The sequence below is a fragment of the Micromys minutus genome (genome assembly GCF_963924665.1).
Source record: "Micromys minutus genome assembly, chromosome: 10".
In the NCBI taxonomy this organism is placed as follows: Eukaryota; Metazoa; Chordata; class Mammalia; order Rodentia; family Muridae; genus Micromys; species Micromys minutus.
The window spans coordinates 52,028,649-52,035,116 of NC_137979.1; positions in this window are offsets into that span (position 1 = coordinate 52,028,649).

The following is a 6,468-nucleotide window of genomic DNA, read 5'->3' on the forward strand; positions in this document are numbered from 1 at the left end:
CACCTGTGTGCTCTGTGAAGGCCAGAAGAGGTATTGGATCTCCTGATATTGGAGTCACAAATGTTTGTGAGCCACATACTTAGGTGCTGAGAATCAAACCCAGGTACTCTGGATGAGCAGACAGTGCTTTTAAGCAGCGAACTATCTCACTAGCACCTTAGCTACTAGCTTTCTTATGTAGTGCAGGATCACCTGCCTAGGGACAGTGCCGCTCACAGTGGTCTGAACTGTCCTGCAAAAATAAGATTCGCACATGGAGACATGTCCACATGCCATTCTTTTTTGTTACTTCCTCGGTTGAGGCTTTCTTATAGGAATCTAGTCTGTGTCAGGTTAAGAAAGGGGAGTAGGTATCTTAGTTATTTTTCCCGTGAAGACACCATGACCAAGGTAACTTATAAATGCTTACTGATAGGGAGCATAGCAGCAAGCAGGCAGGCACTGGAGCAATAGTTAAGAGCTTACATCCATCCTGATTTGCAAGTTGGAGGCTGAGATCCAACTGCATTGGCTTTTAGAACTCCAAAGTCCACCCTTAGTGACACATCTCTCCCAGCAAGGCCACACCACCTAATCCTTTCCAAACAGTTGCACTGAGAGAGGACCAGTATTCAAACATAGGGACTTAAGGGGCCCATTCCCATTCAAACCACCACACTAGGATGTTTGCTAAGTGAAAGAAATCACTCTCAAAGAACACATACTATACATACTTCCATTAATATGAGATGTTTAACAGAAGCATACCCGTGGAGGCAGAGAAGTCAACTGTCCAGATTGTGCCAATTGAGAAGAGAGACTGCTAATGAGTACTAGAGTTTCCTTTAGAGTGACAAAGAGCCTAAGTCATAGTGATAAGTAGTATATTTATTACTAGTATTTATTACTATATTTAATATTTATTATATTTATTAATATAATAAATTTATTATATTTATTACTATAATAAATATATATTATATTATAAATATAGTAATATTTATTACTATATTTAATACTAGATAGTAGTATTTAGTATATTCACTACAAGGTGAATATACTAAAAATCATTGCACACTTAAAATGGGTGCCCTGTATTATTTAGAGAGTGTGAATAAAGTGTAAGATCAAAACAACTGCCGAGTGTGGGAATTACAATTTTGTAGTAACATAAACATTTTGAGATGAAGAAGGTAAGTGGCTAGGCCAGCAAGATGTCCTAGCATATAAAGGCTCCTGCCACTAAGCCTAACAACCTGCTAAACAGGATTCACATGATAAAAGGAGAGAACTGACTGCCACAAGTTGCACACACATGATTAGTTTAAGAAAACCTAGCTGGGCAGTTGTGTTGCATGTCTTTAAGCATGCTTCCAATACCTGGGAGGCAAAGAGAGAAGGATCTCTGAGTTCAGGTCAGCCTGGTCTATAGAGTGAGTTCCAGGACAGTCAGGACAACACAGAGAGACCCTGTCTTAAAAATACAAAACAAAAATAGAATTTGAAGGAGCAGAGGGTAGAGAAATGACTCAGCAGTTAAGGGCAATTGTAAGACACCAACACATAAAATATAATTGAAGATTTTTTTATGAGTGTTTGCCTGTAGCATGTGTGTGCAGTGCCTACAGAAGTGAGAGGAGGGTATTGGATCCTCTAGGACTGGAGGCTTACAGAGGCTGTGAGCCACCGTCTTGGTGCTGGACATCATACTGTCTGTTCCTAGTTTTTACTATGGGGAAAACTGTGTCGACCTCTTTGTCTCTGACCGAGGACCATTGGACGGATGTTAGGGCTAGAGAACGGAATTTATCAGTGATAGTCAAGAAAAAGCCTTGGCTAACTTTCTGCTCCTCGGAGTGCCCTGTCTTTGGAGTAGGCTGGCCACCCGAGGGAACCTTTGATCTACCCACCATCAGGGCCATGAAGGCCGTTGTTTTCCAGGAAGGACCAGGATCGCACCCAGACCATCACGGTATGGGAGGACTTGGCACGATTCCCACCCCAGTGGGTTCGCCCATTCCTCCCGCCCCTCTGCCCTGGTACTAAGATCCTAGCAGTCCGAGAAAATGCTGAAAAGGAAAAAATAAAACCACTACCCGAGGGAGACAGCGAACGCAGTACACCATCGGTGCGCCCCCCTCAAGATTTACCCAGAGAATGAAGACCCCCCCTGAGTAGCCCAACGCCCCACAACCTCCACCCTATCCCCAAGTTCCCCAACCCGTGCCCCAACCCTCAGCTCCCCTGGCCCCACCTCCAGCTCAGGCCTCGGGGACTGGAGGGGGAGGTCCCTCAATAGGGACACAGAACCAGCGGGGAGCCACTACTTCTGAGGGGCCAGCAGACTCAGCTGTGGCACTTTCCCCTCAGGGCTGTTGGGGCTCCCCCAGCTGACCAGAATGATTTACAGCTCCTACAGTATTGGCCTTTTTCTTCCTCTGACCTTTATAATTGGAAAGTTAATCACCCTTCCTTTTCAGAAAAACCTGCCAGCCTGATGGTGGAGTCTTTGATGTTTTCCCACCAACCTACCTGGGATGATTGTCAGTAGCCTTTGCAGGTCCTCTTCACTACCGAAAGAAAAGAGAGGACCCTATAGGAGGCCCAAAAACATGTCCTCAGAGCAAATGGGACACCAACCAACCTTCTGAATGAAATAGATGCTGGGTTCCCCCTTAACTGAACTGATTGGTGCTTCAATATGGCAGCAGGTAAGGAGCAGCTGACAGTCTATCTCCGGGCTCTCATGGCAGGTCTCAGAGGAGCTGCTAGGCACCCCACTAATTTGGCTAAGGTAAGAGAGGTTCTTCAGGGACCTGTTGAACCACAGTCTGTGTTTCTTGAACGTTTAATGGAAGCTTACAGGGGTTATACTTTGACCCAACCTCTGAGGGTCAGCAGGCAGAGGTGGCTATGGCCTTTATATGGCAGTCAGCATCAGATATTAAGAGAAAGTTACAACGGCTAGAGGGGTTGCAAAACTATACCTTGCAGGATTTGGTGAAGGAATCAGAGAAAGTGTTTCATAAGGAGGATACTGAGGAAGAGAAGTGAGAAAGAGAGAAGCAGAAGGCAGAGGAAAGAGAGGACCGGAGGGTAGTAGACAAAAAAGGAATTTGTAGGATTTTGGCCACAGTAGTGAAGGGCCAGGGAGTTAGGAATCAAGTCTGGCACTAGGAGGGAGCCTCTTGACAAAGATCAATGTGCTTACTGTAAAGAAAAAGGCATTGGGACAAGAATTGCCCCAACAAGAAGAAAAGGGGACCCCAGCAACAGGACCCCCGTACCTGTGACCCCAAAGTTTTGAATATTTATGGACTACCCAAAAATCTGTGGATCTCAGAGTGGGCTGGGTATCCCACTTATTCATAGTAATGCCCGACTGTCCCTGCCCCCTGTTGGGGAGAGAACTAAGATGGGGCACAGATTCACTTCCACTCTGATGGACCACAGGTTAGAGGACCAGAAGGGGAGCCTGTGCAGGTTCCAACCATCATCTGGTTGGAGGACAAGTACCAACTCTAAACAGCCTGCCTCAGATCAGATGGACTGGTGGCTGCAGGCATATCCACAGGCTAAGAACCAGCTGAAAGTCCAGGCTAGTGGTGCGTTAGTACCCCATATCAAAGGAGGCATGAGACGGGATCAAGACACTCATCATTTGGTTACTCCAACAACTTCGTATGTGTCCATCATCATGAAGTGTGCCTCTCCTACTGGTGTGGAAACATGGAACCAATGACTACTGGACAGTTCAAGATCTCTGAGAGGTAAACAAATGGGTGGCAGAACTCCATCTCACAGTACTTAACCCCTATAACCGGTTGAGCTCATTGCCCTATCCAGAACCTGGTGTACAGTACTGGACTTGAAGAAAACGCATCAATGGACTCATCTAGAGGTAGACAAACTTGTAAAGACTGTCTTGAGGTCAAATTCTTTTGTGCCAGATTTGAGTAGATAACTGTGTGCCATGCCAGAAAGCAAATGTATGTAGGAAGCCGGGAAGAGAGAAGATAGATAGACCTGAGGTTTACTGAGAAGTGGATTTTACAGAAACTAAGCTGGAAGATATAGATATAAGTATCTATTAGTCTTTATACATACCTTTTCTGGGCAAGTGAATGCCTCTACACAAAGAGAGAAACGGCAGCAGCAGTCATAGCTAAGAAGATTCCAGAAGAGATCTTCCATAGGTTTGGCACTCCTAAGGTAACTGGATCAAACAATGGGCCATCTGTGTTGCCCAGGTAAGTTAGATATTAGCTTGTTTATTGGGGACCAATTGGAAATTACATTGTGCTTACAACCCCAGAGCTCAGATCAGGTAGAAAGGATAAATAGAACCCTAAAAGAGACTCTAAAAAAAATTGGCCTTAGAGACCTGTGGGAAAGACTGGAAAGCCCTCCTTCCCTTTGCCCTATTCCAAGTACAGAACATCCCTAGACGATTTAAACTCACCCCTTACGAAATTCTGGGGGGGGGGGCCACCGCTCACTGAGTTGGGAGGAGTGCACGATCCTGATGCTGTTCTTTCTAAACCCCTGTTTTCCCACCTAAAAGCCCTAGAGGTAGTGAGACATGAAACCCGGAAATAGCTGAAGGAGGCCTACGAAACTGGGAGTTCGGAAGTACCCCACCAGTTCCAGGTCAGAGACGCTGTCCTGGTCTGACTTTATCGAGTGGAAAACCTAGAACCTCGCTGGAAGGGGCCGTATCTGGTGCTTTTGACAATTCTTACAGTGGTTACGGTTGAAGGCACTTCAGCTTGGATCCATTCATCCCACGTCAAAAGAGCACCCTGGAGCCATCCCAAGATGAATGGAAATGGGAAAAGACTGCTGATCCTCTGAAGTTGCGTCTGTACCGCAGGTGCCTCACTGGTAGTGGGTAAAAACCCCCATGCCCCTCAAAAACTGACTTGGCAAGTTTCTTCACAGACTGGGAGGCTGATATGGTTCACCTCCAAAGTGGCCCCACCATACACATGGCGGCCTATGCTCACTCCTGACTTCTGTCAGTTGGTAGCTGGGCTGGACTCCTGGGGCATTCCTGACACAGATCCTTAGAATATGCCCCTAGAAGTCCCTAAAAGATTTTTACCTGGAGGCAAGTTTGGGTGTGGGAATCCAGAGGCAAGGTGCCACTTGGGGAGACTAGGATTTTACATTTGCCCTTGAGATGGCCGAGACTGGGCCACCGCTTGATGTTGTGGAGGCTTAGAAAGTTTACTGAATCCTGTTGGCTTTGCCTCTCCTCAGGACCCCCTTATTATGAAGGCATTGTGGTGTCTGAGACCTTTAATAACACCACCAACCATGACACCTGTGTCTGGGACAGTAAGAACAAGTCAACCCTTACAGAGGTCTCAGGAAAAGGGACCTGCATAGGGAACCTACCAGCTGCTTATAGACATCTTTGTAATGAGACCCTTAAGAGTCCACAGACATCTACTAACAGATTCTTGTATATTCACTTCTGTCTTTGATGATACTCATCCAGCTGGTCCCTCCAGTTTATTATCACCCTGCCAGCACTCTTCAAAATGAATTTGATAAGCACCCGAGACGTTCTCGTAGGGAACCCATTTCGTTGACCTTAGCAGTCATATTGGGACTTGGAGTAGCCGCAGGTGTGGGAAAGGGCACAGCAGCACTAATACAGACCCCTCAATATTTTCACTCATTGAGATCCACAATAGATAAAGATTTGTGAGCCCTAGAACAATCCATATCTAAGCTTGAAGAATCACTGACCTCACTCTCCGAGGTGGTTTTGCAAAACAGAAGGGGACTAGACTTACTGTTCCTTAAGGGGGGAAGGGGGCTATGTGCTGCCTTAAGAGAAGACCATTCAGGAGTGATTAAAGACTATGAGTAAGCTGAGAGAAAGACTAGACAAAAGGAAAAGAGACAGAGAAGAACAACAAGGATGGTTTGAGTCATGGTATTCTCGGTCCCCATGGATGACCACTTTGTTTTCCGATTTAGCTGGACCAATCCTCATTGCATGCTTAGTTTTAGTTTTTGTCCCCTGCATAATAAACAAAGGAGTTGCTTTCATTCAGAGTAGGATAGATGCAGTAAAGCTTATGGTTCTTCAAAGACAATATCAACCTATAGTTCAGATAGAAGCAGAGTCAGGGGACACTGACCTCTAAATTCTACGATTAGAATTAGTTTACACAGAAGAAGAGGGGAATGAAAGGAAATTAAATTCAAGGTCTGGAAACTCATATAAGTTGGGGCAAAAAGGGTAGTCTGTAAGCTTAAAGGCCTAGGACTGAGAATGTTGTAGAACAAGTCCAGCCATGTCCAGCTAAGCCCATTGTTAAAACATTCCTGAGGCTAGGTTAACTGACCATAAAGATACAATAGGAATGCAGAAGCTTATCCAGCTGTCTTTTACAACCGAGTCATTGGTCAAATGAGCCCTTCCTAAGTCTATTTAAAAGTTATATGTTAACCACAGGTTTTCCTGACTTGGAT